Genomic DNA, 17,544 nt, shown 5'->3' on the forward strand with positions numbered 1-17,544 from the left:
AGAGACACGAAGTGTGCTTAACCACACCATACAGAGTCATCCAAGGAAGTCATAGCCAGGTAGTATAGGCTTAGGAGCTGAAATGACCTGGATTTGAATCAACTGCCATTTATTCTTTTTGTGATCTTGGGCATCGCTTAATCTGTTTTTGCCTTTGAACAAAGAAGATCATAATACTCAAAGGAATGTGTAAATATAATGTGAATAGGAGGGCAAATAAGTGTTTTTATATAATATATGAAAAATGCTGGCTGTGAGTGGTGGATCATGCCTATAGTCTCAGTGCTTTGGGAGGCCAAGCTGGGAAGATTGTTTAAGGTCAGGAGTTCAACGCCAGCCTGGGCAACATAGTGAGACCCCTCCCCCATCCATAAGAAAATAAAATTAGCAAGGCATGGTGGTACATGCCTCTAGTGCCAGCTACTCAGGAGACTCAGGTATTCAAGGCTGAAATAAGCTATGATTGTGCCACTGGACTCCAGCCTGGATCACAGAGTGAGACCCTGTCTCAAAAAAAAAAAAAAGTGCTTTGCACAGTATCACCTCTGTAGTATATTCTTAAAAATGACAGCTATAATTACTTATTATTAAGTGAAGGCTTTAGGCCTTCTATTTCTATATTCATGATCTTTCTACTACACCTTGCATCTGTTGGCAACAGACATTTTTATGATCTCAGTTACATTAATGTTTGGAGATTAATGTGTCTAAAAATTGTCAATTAATGGCCAACTAAGTCCTGTGTTTTTTAAGGACCTTCTGAGAGGGCCATATTAGTCACCTATTGAATGATGTGAAAAATGGGTCATAAATCAGCCTAAAAGAACTGGAGCCTTTTATTCCACACTTCTCAAGGAAAACAGAAACAAAAACCAACCAACCCCCAGTTTTTAAAAAAACGATTCTTATAAAAATAATACACAGTAGTTTATTTTAAATTGTTTTGAAAAACAGAGAGTGCAAATAAGAAAGAAATTAACGTTTTTTCTCTGAGAAAACACAAAATGGCAGATGATGCAGCTGCAGCGGGTGGGCGGAGCAGGGGACCCAGGAGCCCTGGGATGGGGGGATAACCGTGGTGGCTTCCGTGGAGACTTTGTGGCATCTGGGGCCAGGGTTGTGGCCGTGGTTGGGGCTGGGGCCGAGGCTGCGGAGCTCGCGGAGGCAAGGCCTGAGACAAGGAGTGGATGCCCGTCACCAAGCTGGGCCACCTGGTCACAAGGACATGAAGATTAAGTCCCTGGAGGAGATCTGTCTCTTCTCACTGCCCATCAAAGAGTCTGAGATCATTGACTTTTTCCTGGGAGCCTCTCTCAAGGATGAGGTTTTGAAGAAGCAGAACTGGTGCAGAAGCACTGGATCTGGTGCAGAAGCAGATCCGCACAGGCCAGCGCACCAGGTTCAAGGCATTTGTTGCCATCCAGGGACTACAGTGGCCACAGTGGTCTCGGTGTTAAGTGCTCCAAGGTGGTGGCCTCTGCCATCTGCGGGGCCACCAAACTAGCCAAGCTCTCCATTGTTCCCGTGCACAGAGGCTACTGGAGGAACAAGATCGGCAAGCCCCACGCCGTCCCTTGCAAGGTGACAGGCCGCTGTGGCTCTGTGCTGGTGTGCCCAGGGGCACTGGCATCGTCTTGGCCCCCATGCCCAAGAAGCTGCTGCTGATGGCTGGTATCGATGACTGCTACCCCTCAGCCAGGGGCTGCACCTCCGCCCTGGGCAACTTTGCCAAAGCCGCCTTTGATACCATCTCAAAGACCAACAGCTACCTTGCGCCCGACCCCTGGAAGGAGACTGTGTTCACCAAGTCTCCCTGTCAGGAATTCAGTGACTACCTTATCAAGACCCACCCCAGAGTTTACGTGCAGAAAAGATCCAGGCTCCAACTGTGGCTACAACACAGGGTTTTTATACAAGAAAAACAAAGTGAATTAGGCTGGTTAAAAACAAAGAAAAGAAAAGAAAGAAATTAACAAAACATATTGCATATGGTTTCATCGCTTATAAACAAATACAACTCACCTGATGATATAATTTATTTGTTTTCTTTGAAAAGAATTATTTTTGTTCTTGTTGATCACAATTACTACCAACTGTATGTGTAATTTAGTAGTCTAAAAATATGGGCCTCAGCTGTTGATAATCCTCATAGTGATTGTTTCATGGTTTTGAGGAAAGTAAGGGGAGTGGGAACACACTGAGTAGCTACTTTGGCAGTTTTTTTTTTTTTTTAAGGCTTAAATTTTATTTCAAACTGCAAAGAAAAAGCCACAAAGTCTGCAAGTGAAGCTCAAGTTTCGAAGTTGGAATCCTGATTCCAGCTTGTTGTTGATACTGTGTTACCATAGATAAGACCACTCATTTTCTTTGAACCTCAGTTTTGCAATCTAAAAGTCACAGAAGCGGGCCTAGGACTGCCCCAAAACTGATTTTCAATTCCTAAAGCCTCCTGTTGTGTAACTACAAGAATGGAGCCTATCAACCTCACAAGTCTTTTCAGATTCACTTCTGCATGGCTGTAGATGCCTCCAGCTGTTCTCCAAATTCTAGCCACCAAGGGCAACCAGATGGACACTACATACAGGTTTGCTGTTGTCATGAAATGTGCTGCTTGAGAACCATGTCAAACTCAGTAGCTCAAACCACAAGTATTTATTCTTACAGATATGCAGGTCCAGTTCAGGGTTGATAATGAAGCCGAGCTTGGCTGGGTGGCTCTGTTGCTCTTGGCCAAACTCATTCAGATGTCTGGGAGTTCTGGGAGTTTGGTGGGGACTGGCTGATACAAGCTGGGCTCAACATGGGCAGTTAGATCCTGTTGCCTAAGTCTCTCATCCTTTTACTGGATCCAGTGGGTCAGAGGGTCATGTTGTAGCAGAGGCACAAGAGAGAAGGCCAGTCATGCAGGGCTTTTCAAGTCTTTGGTCACAATGCACTTGCTAACGTTTATTTGGTAAAGGTAAGCCACCTGGTCAAACCCAAAGCCAAAGGGTAGGGAAATGTGCTTCATCCTTTTAGGAGGAGGAGTTGCCAAATCACATGGTAAAACAGGTAGATACAGAGAGGGCTGAAGAGCTGGGCCATTGATGCAATCTACTAGATACCATTCTTTCGGCAACGTGAAGCTGCATATTTCACCTCCCACACACATTTGCACTCGTTGGTCTCAGGAAAAGATTTTCTTCACCTGATACCTGTCCTTAAAGAATGGAAGATCTGGGTCTACCTTCCTTGGGACTCATTTTTCTTGCTAATCAGGTATCCAGGATAGCACAGATCAGTGCTACTCAAAGTCCTGTTCAAGGCTGGCAGAATCAGCAATACCTTGAGATTATTGGAACAAATTCTTGGGCCCCATATCGGACCTATTGAATCAGAAACTCTGGGGATGGGGTCCAGGAATCTGCATTATGAAGTTTTCTGGGTGAGCCTAATGCTCAATAAAGTTTGAAAAGCACTGGTATGGATCAAATCTTTGCCACAATGTTTCTGGTAGCATCATTCTTATGTTACCTTGTCTTCTGTCATTTTGAACTACCATCTTTCATTACCTGACCTTTCTATTGGGGGTGTCAGGATGATAATAATCCAAGGTAGTGACCTTCTTACTGGACCACAGGCCAAAATCAGCTTCTGGATACTTCTGTCCCACTTCAAGAGTGGAATTCTAGGAGACCATGTGTGGAAAACTGCAGAATAGAGCACTACCCCAGCTGGTGCCCTGAGGCTTCATATCAAGTATGGAAAACATAGGAATAGGAGGTCACAGGCATATGCAAATCTTAATTTTTAAACTCTGCCCAATAGATACACATGTGCAATTGATACAGATGTGACACAAATAAATGTCACATTTGTATTATCTCAATAATTTAGATGAATCACTCGACTTCACAGCTAGAGGTGAAGCAAATAAAAGACTGTTTCTTCATACTTCTAAGAGAGTGAAAGTCATATTTTATGTGGTTGCAAAATTATCGAAGAGGGAGAACAGCCTTGTTCCCCCTTGTCAGGGGAACTCTTGTCTAGGACTGTGTCAATCCTACTAGTTTTATGCTTCACCTAAGGGGAGAGATGTTACATCTTGTTTCCATTTAGCAATTAATATAATTCTTTATTGAAAATATAATATTAAACCATACTATATAATATGATACAATTTAATGTAACTCCTAAAAAATATACTGCTTCCCCATTCTTTTCTCACTTTGATATAGCAGAACTGGATTTATAAGGTTGAGTATCAGCATTTAACATTCCTAAGATGAAAATATCCAAAGTGTCATAACTCAGCACAACTGTATGTTAACTGTGCACATTGTATTTCACAGGGAAAGAAATGAAAGAAAATAAAGGGAAAGTAGGTAATTGCTCACAGGATAGAAGAAGATATTATCCTGCCAGTTTTTTCCTGGAACTGTATGCATCATGTCCTGTGTTTGTGATATAGCACAGGGAGTCATTGCTAACAATGAGTAACATTATTGGGATGACAGCAGTTTAAGTGCAAAAGAAATTTGAGTTCTGACAAACCAGGCAGACACACACAACACGAAAAATGTATAATGCATCACCATGGCTGGTTGTGTCTGTGGCAGTTAAGATACTGATACTGATTGAGAGGCTCATCTGTTCATTTGATTGTGTCTCATGGTTTAAATCTCTCTAAAGGGTTGGGGTGGGGGTGGAAGAAGCTAGTTTGCTCTGATTGATGGTGCAAAGAGGGGGTTTTGGTCTGCTTCTCATGTAAATGTAAGGAATAAGCTTCTCTGAGTTTGCATTGACTTTATTATCAGAGATAATAAATGGATGAATTCTAAAAAAGGAGAGGGAATGTAAAAGCCTTGAAAGCTTTGAAAGTTGCTGTGTTAACCACACAGCCGGTTACAGATACCTTTGCTAGTGTTGCTGTCACTGTTTATTTGATAACTTGATCCTTTATGGACGAGAACTTGGAGCCACAGTTTATTTTTTTTCCTTTTTTCTCTCACACCCAAATTCATGAGACCTGCCATCTTCCCTTCCTCAGTGTTTCCAGAATGTATCTTTTCTTTTCATTTCTGCGGTCACTGTCTTATTCATCCCCAGCCTAATCATTTCTCGATTTGACCTTTGCCAAAGCTACCTAACTGGTTTCCCTACCTCCAGTATTGGAAGTCCTTCTTTGAGGTGGACATCGGTGACATTTTTATCCTTTAAATCATAAAGTCTTCCATGGTGCTTCATCCATCACCCATGACAATGCCCTCCAATGAGAATGCACAAGAGGACCAGATAGGTTATAGGAGAGACATTAGGAAACACACATATGCACACACAAATGATTCTAAAGAATTCAGAAATTATCACTTAATACAAGGAGTGATATTGGTACCTGTATTCTGTCCATGTGTCACGTCTGTAGTTGAGGTAACCAATGGAAAGAGAGGGAATTCCATAACACAGAGCAGTAGACAGCAGTGCCCTTGTGAACCTGCTTAACTGGGCTTACAGATTACCTCATCCAATTTTAACCAAAAGAACTCCCAGAAAAATGGGTAAGTGACTTACAAAGCAATAATAAGACAATGGCAGAGCTGGAACTTTGCCTTCTTTTGGCACAACCTCTTTCTCAGCCACATTATGGGGCAGAAACAATAATGAATGACCTAATTAGATCTGAGAAAGAGTCAGCCAAAAAAGAAATGGAAATTATCAAGAAGATTATTTTAATCATTAACAAAGAACCTCTCAAGCAGTGTAATCTATGCCTTGAGATATTAGCTAATGATAGTAGTAGATATATGTAATGAGCATACATTATGTTTGCTTATGTAGTTCTTTTTAGCTGATGGGATGCACCATGAAAAGTTAGCTCACATGATAAGTTTCAAGCTCTTGATTGTGGAATGCCAAACCATCACACCTCAGCTTCTAGCTTTAGCCTTAGTTATTATCTGTCCATTCCCTCATTTCACTAGACTTTCCCAACTAATTATCTGTGTGACTTTGGGCAAGTCACTTAACCCCTCTGGGCTTCTGATTCCTTACCTGGAAAATGTTTAAGAGTAGGACTAGAGGATTTTTGAAGGATTTGCCAATCTTATTGTAATAGGATTGCTAATAAAGGCATACCTGAGATGGCTAATAAAGACATACCTGAGAGTGGATTATTTATAAAGGAAAGTGACTCACAGTTCCATACGGCTGGGGAGGCCTCAAAATCATGGTGGAAGGCAAAGGTGGAGCAAAGTCACGTTTTACATGGCAGCAGGCAAGAGAACATGTGCAAGGAAACTCCCCTTTATGAAATCATCGGATCTCCTGAGACTTGTCACTATCATGAGAACAGCAAGGGAAAAACTGTTTTTCCTTGATTCAGTTACCTTCCACCAGGTCTCTCCCTTGACACGTGGGGATTACAATTCAAGGTGAGATTTAGGTGGGGACACGGAGCCAAACCGTATCAACTGCACAAGTTTTCCTTGATTTATGATGGGGGCTATGTCTTGGTAAACCCATTGTTTAAGTAGAGAATATAGTAAGTTGAAAATACACTTAATAGCCAGATAAACCCATTGTAAAGTCAAAAAATTAAAAGTCCGGATGCTTCTTAAATTCTAGTGGATTTGGGTCCCATTAAAAAAGTTGAAAAATTATAAGTCAAACTATCCTAAGTTGGGGACCATCTGTAATTCAATTGTAATTTTATGTATGACCATTTAGGAATAAGATTTTTATGTATAAGTGGAGTTTATTTCTTCAATTGTCAAAATTTTTAGAAATTTTTCTATTTGTGATAGAATTTCCTTAAACTATCTCACACTTCCTATTCTTCTTAAACAGAAAATGGAACATAATTTGACTTTTGATAACATAAGATCATTAATATATTACAATTCACTATATTGCACCTTCCTCTTATATAATGTTACCTCTAATTGCCATTGAATTATGCAGCTTATTTGCCCTAATGCTAAATGGTTCCAGACTGCTATTCTTTCCAATTCTAATGCCTGACTTTATACTTGTTTCTTTTTTTTTTTTTAATTTCACTTTAGGGAAGAGTATAAACATCTTCATTATTGTTATTATTATTATTATTATACTTTAAGTTCTAAGGTACATGTGCGCAATGTGCAGGTTTGTTACATATGTATACATGTGCCATGTTGGTGTGCTGTACCCATTAGCTCATCATTGACATTAGGTATATCTCCTAATGCTATCTCTCCCCCCTCCCCCCTCCCCACAATAGGCCCCGGTGTGTGATGTTCCCCTTCCTGTGTCCAAGTGATCTCATTGTTCAATTCCCACCTATGAGTAAGAACATGCAGTGTTTGGTTTTCTGTTCTTGCGATAGTTTGCTGAGAATGATGGTTTCCAGTTGCACCCATATCCCCACAAAGGACATGAACTCATCCTTTTTTATGGCTGCATAGTATTCCATGGTGTATTTGTGCCACATTTTCTTAATCCAGTCTGTCACTGATGGACATTTGGGTTGATTCCAAGTCTTTACTATTGTGAATAGTGCTGCAATAAACATACGTGTGCATGTGTCTTTATAGCAGCATGATTTATAATCCTTTGGGTATATACCCAGTAATGGAATGGCTGGGTCATATGGTATTTCTAGTTCTAGATCCTTGAGGAATCGCCACAGTGTTTTCCACAATGGTTGAACTAGTTTACAATCCCACCAACAGTGTAAAAGTGTTCTTATTTCTCCACATCCTCTCCAGCACCTGTTGTTTCCTGACTTTTTAATGATTACCATTCTAACTGATGTGAGATGGTATCTTATTGTGGTTTTGATTTGCATTTCTCTGATGGCCAGTGATGATGAGCATTTTTTCATGTGTCTGTTGGCTGTATGAATGTCTTCTTTTGAGAAATGTCTGTTCATATCCTTTGCCCACTTTTTGATGGGGTTGTTTTTTTCTTGTAAATTTGTTTGAGTTCTTTGTAGTTCTGGATATTAGCCCTTTGTCAGATGGGTAGATTGCAAAAATGTTCTCCCATTCTGTAGGTTGCCTGTTCACTCTGATGGTAGTTTCTTTTGCTGTGCAGAAGCTCTTTAGTTTAATTAGATCCCATTTGTCAATTTTGGCTTTTGTTGCCGTTACTTTTGGTGTTTTAGACATGAAGTCCTTGCCCATGCCTATGTCCTGAATGGTATTACCTAGGTTTTCTTCTAGAGTTTTTATGGTTTTAGGTCTAACATTTAAGTCTCTAATCCATCTTGAATTAATTTTCATATAAGGAGTAAGGAAAAGATCTAGTTGCAGCTTTCTGCTTATGGCTAGTCAATTTTCCCAGCACCATTTATTAAATGGGGAATCCTTTCCCCATTTCTTGTCTTTGTCAGGTTTGTCAAAGATCAGATGGCTGTAGATGTGTGGTATTATTTCTGAGGGTTCTGTTTGGTTCCATTGGTCTATATCTCTATTTTGGTACCAGTACCATGCTGTTTTGGTTACTGTAGCCTTGTAGTATAATTTGAAGTCAGGTAGTGTGATGCCTCCAGCTTTGTTCTTTTGGCTTAGGATTGTCTTGGCAATGCAGGCTCTTTTTTGGTTCTGTATGTACTTTAAAATAGTTTTTCCCAATTCTGTGAAGAAAGTCATTGGTAGCTTAATGGGGATGACATTTAATCTATAAATTACCTTGGGCAGTATGGCCATTTTCAATATATTGATTCTTCCTGTCCATGAGCATGGTATGTTCTTCCATTTGTTTGTGCCTCTTTTATTTCACTGAGCAGTGGTTTGTAGTTCTCCTTGAAGAGGTCCTTTACATCCCTTGTAAGTTGGATTCCTAGGTATTTTATTCTCTTTGAAGCTGTTGTGAATGGGAGTTCATTCATAATTTGGCCTTGTTTGTCTGTTACTGGTGTATAAGAATGCTTGTGATTTTTGCACATTGATTTTGTATCCTGAGACTTTGCTGAAGTTGCTTATCAGCTTAAGGAGATTTTGGGCTGAGATGATGGGGTTTTCTAAATATACAATCATGTCATCTGCAAACAGGAACAATTTGACTTCTTCTTTTTCTAGCTGAATACCCTTGATTTCTTTCTCTTGCCTGATTGCCCTAGCCAGAACTTCCAACACTATGTTGAATAGGAGTGGTGAGAGAGGGCATCCCCGTCTTGTGCCAGTTTTCAAAGGGAATGCTTCCAGTTTTTGCCCATTCAGTATGATATTGGCTGTGAGTTTGTCATAAATAGCTCTTGTTATTTTGAGATACGTTCCATCAATACCGAATTTATTGAGCGTTTTTAGCATGAAAGGCTGTTGAATTTTGTCAAAAGCCTTTTCTGCATCTATTGAGATAATCATGTGGTTTTTGTCTTTGGTTCTGTTTATATGCTGGATTACGTTTATTGATTTGCATATGTTGAACCAACCTTGCATCTGAGGGATGAAGCCCACTTGATCATGGTGGATAAGCTTTTTGATGTGCTGCTGGATTCGGTTTGCCAGTATTTCATTGAGGATTTTTGCATCGATGTTCATCAGGGATATTGGTCTAAAATTCTCTTTGTTTGTTGTGTCTCTGCCAGGCTTTGGTATCAGGATGATGTTGGCCTCATAAAATGAGTTAGGGAGGATTCCCTCTTTTTTTATTGATCGGAATATTTTCAGAAGGAATGGTACCAGCTCCTCCTTGTACCTCTGGTAGAATTCGGCTGTGAATCTGTCTGGTCCTGGACTTTTTTTTGGTTGGTAGGCTATTAAATATTGCCTCAATTTCAGAGCCTACTATTGGTCTATTCAGGGATTCAACTTCTTCCTGGTTTAGTCTTGGGAGAGTGTAAGTGTCCAGGAAATTATCCATTTCTTCTAGATTTTCTAGTTTATTTGCGTAGAGGTATTTATAGTATTCTCTGATAGTAGTTGGTATTTCTGTGGGGTCGGTGGTGATAATCCCTTTATCATTTTTCATTGCGTCTATTTGATTCTTCTCTCTTTTCTTCTTTATTAGTCTTGCTAGCGGTCTATCAATTTTGTTGATCTTTTCAAAAAACCAACTCCTGGATTCATTGATTTTTTGGAGGGTTTTTTGTGTCTCTATCTCCTTCAGTTCTGCTCTGATCTTAGTTATTTCTTGCGTTCTGCTAGCTTTTGAATGTGTTTGCTCTTGCTTCTCTAGTTTTTTTAATTGTGATGTTAGAGTGTCAATTTTAGATCTTTCCTGCTTTCTCTTGTGGGCATTTAGTGCTGTAAATTTCCCTCTACACACTGCTTTAAATGTGTCCCAGAGATCCTGGTATGTTGTATGTTTGTTCTCATTGGTTTCAAGGAACATCTTTATTTCTGCCTTCATTTCGTTATGTACCCAACAGTCATTCAGGAGCAGGTTGTTCAGTTTCCATGTAGTTGAGCGGTTTTGATTGAGTTTCTTAGTCCTGAGTTCTAGTTTGATTGCACTGTGGTCTGAGAGACAGTTTGTTATAATTTCTATTCTCTTACATTTGCTGAGGAGTGGTTTACTTCCAACGATGTGGTCAATTTTGGAATAAGTGTGATGTGCTGAGAAGAATGTATATTCTGTTGATTTGGGGTGGAGAGTTCTGTAGATGTCTATTGGGTCTGCTTGTTATAGAATTGAGTTCAATTCCTGGATATGCTTGTTAACTTTCTGTCTCGTTGATCTATGTAATGTTGACAGTGGGGTGTTGAAGTCTCCCATTTTTATTGTGTGGGAGTCTAAGTCTCTTTGTAAGTCTCTAAGGACTTTCTTTATGAATCTGGATGCTCCTGTATTGGGTGCATAAATATTTAGGATAGTTAGCTCTTCCTGATGAATTGATCCCTTTACCAATATGTAATGGCCTTCTTTGTCTCTTTTGATCTTTGATTGTTTAAAGTCTGTTTTATCAGAGGCTAGGATTGCAACCCTTGCTTTATTGTGTTTTCCATTTGCTTGGTAGATCTTCCTCCATCCCTTTATTTTAAGCCTATGTGTGTCTCTGCATGTGAGATGGGTCTCCTGAATACAGCAAACTGATCGGTCTTGACTCTTTATCCAATTTGCCAGTCTGTGTCTTTTAATTGGACCATTTAGTCCATTTACATTTAAGGTTAATATTGTTATGTGTGAACTTGATCCTGTCATTATGATAATAGCTGGTTATTTTGCTCGTTAGTTGATGCAGTTTCTTCCTAGCATCAATGGTCTTTACATTTTGGCATGTTTTTGCAATGGCTGGTTCCGGTTGTTCCTTTCCATGTTTAGTGCTTCCTTCAGGATCTCTTGTAGGGCAGGCCTGGTGGTGACAAAATCTCTCAGCATTTGCTTGTCTATAAAGGATTTTATTTCTCCTTCACTTATGAAACTTAGTTTGGCTGGATATGAAATTCTGGGTTTAAAATTCTTTTCTTTAAGAATGTTGAATATTGGCCCCCACTCTCTTCTGGCTTGTAGAGTTTCTGCCGAGAGATCTGCTGTTAGTCTGATGGGCTTCCCTTTGTGGGTAACCCGACCTTTCTCTCTGGCTGCTCTTAACATTTTTTCCTTCATTTCAACTTTGGTGAATCTGACAATTATGTGTCTTGGAGTTGCTCTTCTCGAAGAGTATCTTTGTGGAGTTCTCTGTATTTCCTGACGTTGAATGTTGGCCTGCCTTACTAGGTTGGTGAAGTTCTCCCGGATGATATCCTGCAGAGTGTTTTCCAACTTGGTTTCATTTTCCCCGTCACTTTTAGGCACACCAATCAGATGTAGATTTGGTCTTTTCACATAATTCCATATTTCTTGGAGGCTTCGTTCATTTCTTTCTACTCTTTTTTCTCTAAACTTCTCTTCTCACTTCATTTCATTCATTTGATCTTCAATCACTGATACTCTTTCTTCCAGTTGATCGAGTCGGTTACTGAAGCTTGTGTATTTGTCACGTAGTTCTCGTGTCATGGTTTTCATCTCTATCAGTTCATTTATGGCCTTCTCTACATTGATTATTCTAGTTATCCATTTATCCATTCTTTTTTCAAGATTTTCAGTTTCTTTGCGCTGGTTGCATAGTTCCTCCTTTAGTTCTGAGAAGTTTGATTGACTGAAGCCTTCTTCTCTCAACTCGTCAAAATCATTCTCCATCCAGCTTTATTCCATTGCTGGCGATGAATTGCGTTCCTTTGGACGGGGAGATGTGCTCTGATTTTTTGGATTTCCAGCTTTTCTCCACTGCTCTTTCCCCATCTTTGTGGTTTTATCTGCCTTTGGTCTTTGATGATGGTGATGTACTGATGAGGTTTTGGTGTGGGTGTCCTTTCTGTTTGTTAGTTTTCCTTCTAACAGTCAGGACCATCAGCTGCAGGTGTGTTTTAATTTGAGGTCCACTCCAGACCCTGTTTGCCTGGGTATCAGCAGCGGAGGCTGCAGAAGATAGAATAATGCTGAAAAGCGAGTGTTGCTGTCTGATTCTTGTCTGGAAGCCTCGTCTCAGAAGTGTACCCAGCCATGTGAGGTGTGGGGTGTCGGTCTGCACCTAGTAGGGGATTTCTCCCATTTAGGGTACTCAGGGGTCAGGGACCTACTTGAGCAGGCAGTCTGTCCATTCTCACATCTCAGCCTCCATGCTGGGAGAACCCCTGCTGTCTTCAAAACTGTCAGACAGGAACATTTACATCTGCAGAGATTTCTGCTGCTTTTTGTTTAACCATGCCCTGTACCCAGAGGTGGAGTCTACAGAGGCAGGCAGGCCTCCTTGAGCTGCAGTGGGCTCCACCCAATTCGAGCTTCCCAGGGGCTTTGTTTACCTACTTAAGTCTCAGCAATGGCAGGCGCCCCTCCCCCAGCCTCGCTGCAGCCTTGCAGGTAGATCTCAGACTGCCGTGCTAGCAATGAGGGCGGCTCCGTGGGCGTGGGACCCTCTGGGCCAGGCGTGGGATATAATCTCCTGGTGTGCCGTTTGCTAAGACCCTTTGTAAAGCACAGTATTAGGGTGGGAGTTACCTGATTTTCCAGGTGTTGTGTGTCTCAGTTTCCCTTGGCTAGGGAAAGGAATTCCCTTCCCCCTTGCACTTCCCAGGTGAGGCGATGCCTCGCCCTGCTTCAGCTCTCGCTGGTCGGGCTGCACCTACTGACCAGCACCGACTGTCCGACATGCCCCAGTGAGATGAACCCAGTACCTCAGTTGAAAATGCAGAAATCACCCGTCTTCTGTGTCGCTCACGCTGGGAGCTGGAGGCTGGAGCTATTCCTATTCGGCCATCTTGGGTGTCCCCCAATACTTATTTCTTACAACCAAGTTGTGAACTGATACTGATACTTCATACTCATTCATTGTACATGCCCTCCTGTCCCATCTGTCATCTTTCAACTTTCTGGCTGTAAGGTGGAATGGGCTGGGAAAAGAGACCTATGTCTAAAGTAATAGTGGTTATAGAACCATTTAACCACCCTATACTATGCTTAAGTGCAGGGTGAAGGATATGAAGTAAGACTGGAATTCAAAACTTAACTCCTCCATGCCTCAGTAGCCTCATCTGATAAATGGTGGGAATTAAATCAGATACTGATTGCAACTTGTTAGAGTAATACCTTGCAGCTCTAAACACCAACACATTTTAACAAGAAGATCAATAATAATACATAGGTTTATTAAATGATCATTATGTGGCAGATACTTTGCTAGGCACTTTATGTAGATCTACATGTTTGGTCCCCACAAAGGTTTTGTGTCTCCCAGAATGTCTCTTTTACCTATGAGGAAATGAAGATTATTATTATTTTTCTTTTTTTCATGTGCTACTTTTAATTTTTTAAATTTTAATAGCTTTTGGGGTACAAGTGGGTTTTGGTTACATGGATGAATTACATACTGATGAATTATGAGATTTTAGTACACCTGTCACCTGAGTAGGGTATGGTTTGTGCCCAATATATAGTTTTTTATCCCATACCCCTCTACCACCCTCCCCCTTCTGAGTCTCCAGAGTTCATTTTATTACTCTGTATGCCTTTGTGTCCTCATAGCTTAGCTCCCACTTATAAGTGAGAACATACGGTATTTATTTATTTTTATTCCTGAGTTACTTCTCTTAGAATAAGGCCTCCAGCTCCATCCAAATTGCTGCAAAAGACATTATTTAATTGAATTTTATGACTGAGTAGTACTCCATGGTGTATATATGACACATTATCTTTACCCACTTATTGGTTGATGGGCACTTAGGTTGCTTCCATATCTTTGCAGTTGTAAATTGGGGTATAGTAAACATACATATGCATGTGTCTTTTTGACATAATGACTTCTTTCCCTTTGAATAGGTACCCAGTAGTGGGATTGCTGAATCAAATGGTAGATCTACTTTTAGTTCTTTAAGGAATCTCCATACTATTTCCATAGAGGTATAGAGGTTGTACTAATTTACATTATCACCAGCAATGTGTAAGCATTCCCCTTTCACCACATCCACACCAACATCTATTGTTTTTTGATTTTTTAATATTGGCCATTATTGCAGGAGTAGGGTTATATCTCATTGTGATTTTAATTTGCATTTGCCTGATATTTAGTGATGTTGAGCATTTTTTTCATATGCTTGTTGGCCATTTGCATATCTTCTTTTGAGAAATGTCTATTCATGTCATTTGCCCACTTTTTGATGGGATTGCTTATTTCTTTCTTGCTGATTTATCTGAGTTTCTTGTAGATTCTGGATACTAGTCTTTTGTCAGATGCATAGTTTGAAAATATTTTCTCCCATTCTGTGGATCATCTGTTTACTTTGTTTTGTTTTGTTTTGTTTTGTTTTTTGCTGTGCAGAAGCTTTTCAGTTTAGTCAGGTCCCATTTATTTATGTTTGTTTGTGTTGCATTTGCTTTCGGGGTTTTAGTCATGAATTCTTTGCCTAGGCCAATGTTCAGAAGTGTTTTCCTAAGGTTATCTTCCAGAATTTTTATGGTTTTAGGTCTTTTGAGTTGATTTTTGTATAAAGTGAGAGATCAGTTTCATTCTTTTACATGAAGCTAGCCAGTTTACCTAGCACCATTTATTAAATAGGGTATCCTTTCCCTAGTTTATGTTTTTGTGTTCTTTGCCAAAGATCACCTGGTTGTAAGTATTTGGCTTTATCTCCGGGTTCTCTATTCTGTTCCATTGGTCTGTGTGACCACTTTTATACCAGTACCATACTGTTTTGGTAACTATAGCTTTGTTGTATAACTTGAAGTCCAGTAATGTGATGCCTCCAGATTTGTTCTTTTTCCTTAGGCTTGCTTTGGCTATACAAGCTCTTTTTTGGTTCCATATGGGAAATCAATTGCATACCTTGGTTTTTTTTTTTTTTTTTTGAGACGGAGTCTCGCTCTGTCGCCCAGGCTGGAGTGCAGTGGCCGGATCTCAGCTCACTGCAAACTCCGCCTCCCGGGTTTATGCTATTCTCCTGCCTCAACCTCCCGAGTAGCTCGGATTACAGGCGCCTGCCACCTCGCCTGGCTAGTTTTTTGTATTTTTTAGTAGAGACGGGGTTTCCCCATGTTAGCCAGGATGGTCTCGATCTCCTGACCTCATGATCCGCCCGTCTCGGCCTCCCAAAGTGCTGAGATTACAGGCTTGAGCCACCGCGCCCGGCCGCATACCTTGGTTTCATCAAGGTTACACACCTTGCTGGCCATCCCATGTGGGGAAGGTGCTTTGCCTACTACCACTCTCCATCTTCAGCTAGGCTATAGCAGGGATGGTGGATTCTCCTTGACTTTTAATCTCCAGCAGGTCTGGTTGCTTTCTTTCCACCTGGGCCTCTGCCAAGCACCTGATGAACAACAACTGTAATGATGTTTTAGTTGCCTTTTAAAAAATTGTCATATGACAGTGATGTTCTCAGGGCAGGGTCTGTGTTTAGTCATGTCTCTGGCCTCAGGAACTAGAAAATCATCCAGTTTATATTAAATGTTCTGAGTGGGATGAGACTTTAAGTTAAAATCAGTTTCCATATTTTTTTCCTTCTATGTTCTAAAAATTAACTCTCTTGTCATTACAAAAAGTTGAGGGAAGCTGGGATCCTGGAAAGAAATTATCTGTCAGGATGCGGTGGCATTCCCATTTTCCACTGTGGGATGACACCTGCTGCTCCTATAGGACAATTAGCAACTCTTGGAGTAGGGGAAAGGTCTTAAACAGGTGGTGTTTTCCAGGCTTTGGTCTTGATCCTTTGGCCAGGGAGGAGAAGGGAACGGGAAGGGAAAATCAAGAACACAACTTATGAAGCCTCTGTTCAAGAATGTATCATATTTCAGAATTGCCATGCAAACAGTCACTTCAGATGGGAATTTGGGCATGCTCAGTTTGGTGCTGAATCCCCAGATGCATGATGGAAAATAGTTCACAGGTGGACTTGAAAAACAGCAGGATGTAGCTGATTATTTAAGTGGTGAAAAGTCCTCTTGATATATCAACTCACAGCCTAGAAACATCATAACATTCTCTACCTGCCCTTCAGAGGGAAAGCTGGAGAAGCAGAAAGGAGGCTGGTCTCACCTGCTTCCTTTAGGGAGTAGAGAATGAATTTGTGAATTGAGAATGAAGCAGGCAGCATCAGCTGTATGAAAGTGAGCTCTGAGAAGTGATGTGTTCGTTTATTCTTCTCCTCCCCTTCCATCTCTCCCTCTTAACTCTCTCCCCCAAAATAATTAAATGCAAAAGCTACTTGAGTGCAATGGTAAGTTACAAATTTAAACCCACAAGAGTCAGAAACTGTAGAACTGAAGGTCCTTAGGGGGACGTTAACTTTGCCACTTTTATATCATAGTAAGCTATTCATTTAATAGCCTAATTTGTAATCACAAATACCATGGGAAATTTTGCTGTACCAACCTCTGGCTTCAGTTTTCCTGACTTGGTTGGTGATTTTGAATGTTGTAACCTTCAGAAATGCTTATTTTTAGCATTTAGCAGTCCAGATCACTGGCAGATTAAATTACTTATTAGCCACATTTTTCTCAGCTCTATACCCTTTCCAATATACAATGAACTTGGTAAAGTCTAATGAGGGTACATCTATAAAGATAAGATTAAATAATATAATTGTGCTGTTTCCATTTATTTAGCTGATTTGTATGGCCTAATGAAAGCTTATTTTTACCTGGAGGATAGTCATAGGGAGCTATGAATTAACCAGTGATAAAGATTCTGTTTTGAATTTGTCCGTAAAGGACCCCTCTGCTCAATTGAGTGCACTAAGGGCCCTAATTAATGTATCCATACTCTTCTTCCTGTGAGTTTATAACTCCTTCTTACACCACAGTGGGCTTGATCATGTGATTCACTTTGGCAAATGTGACACAAGCAGAGGCTTGAAAAGCACTTGAGATTTTCTGCTTATTATCTTAAGCATATCCTTGAGCTAGCCTTCTAGATTTATAAAAGAGCCAAATCATCCCAGCCAAGGCCACTCTAGACAAACCAGATCCCGGCCCCCATTCTGGCTGACTGTATGCATGTGAGTGAGTTTGGCCAAGATCACCCAAACCTGGCCCAGATTAGGAGAACCACCCAGCCAACCTGTAGATGCAAAACAGACGATTAGGTAATATTTTAAGCAAACAGCTTCAGTA

The 17,544-nt window shown here is 40.6% G+C and overlaps 1 pseudogene; it reads left to right on the forward strand.

Moving 5' to 3' along the window:
- The first annotated feature begins 1,115 nt into the window (after positions 1-1,115).
- Positions 1,116-1,930, forward strand: LOC111543263 (annotated as a pseudogene).
- Positions 1,931-17,544: the final 15,614 nt, after the last annotated feature.

This window comes from Piliocolobus tephrosceles, chromosome 14, assembly GCF_002776525.5.
Source record: "Piliocolobus tephrosceles isolate RC106 chromosome 14, ASM277652v3, whole genome shotgun sequence".
NCBI classification, from domain to species: Eukaryota; Metazoa; Chordata; class Mammalia; order Primates; family Cercopithecidae; genus Piliocolobus; species Piliocolobus tephrosceles.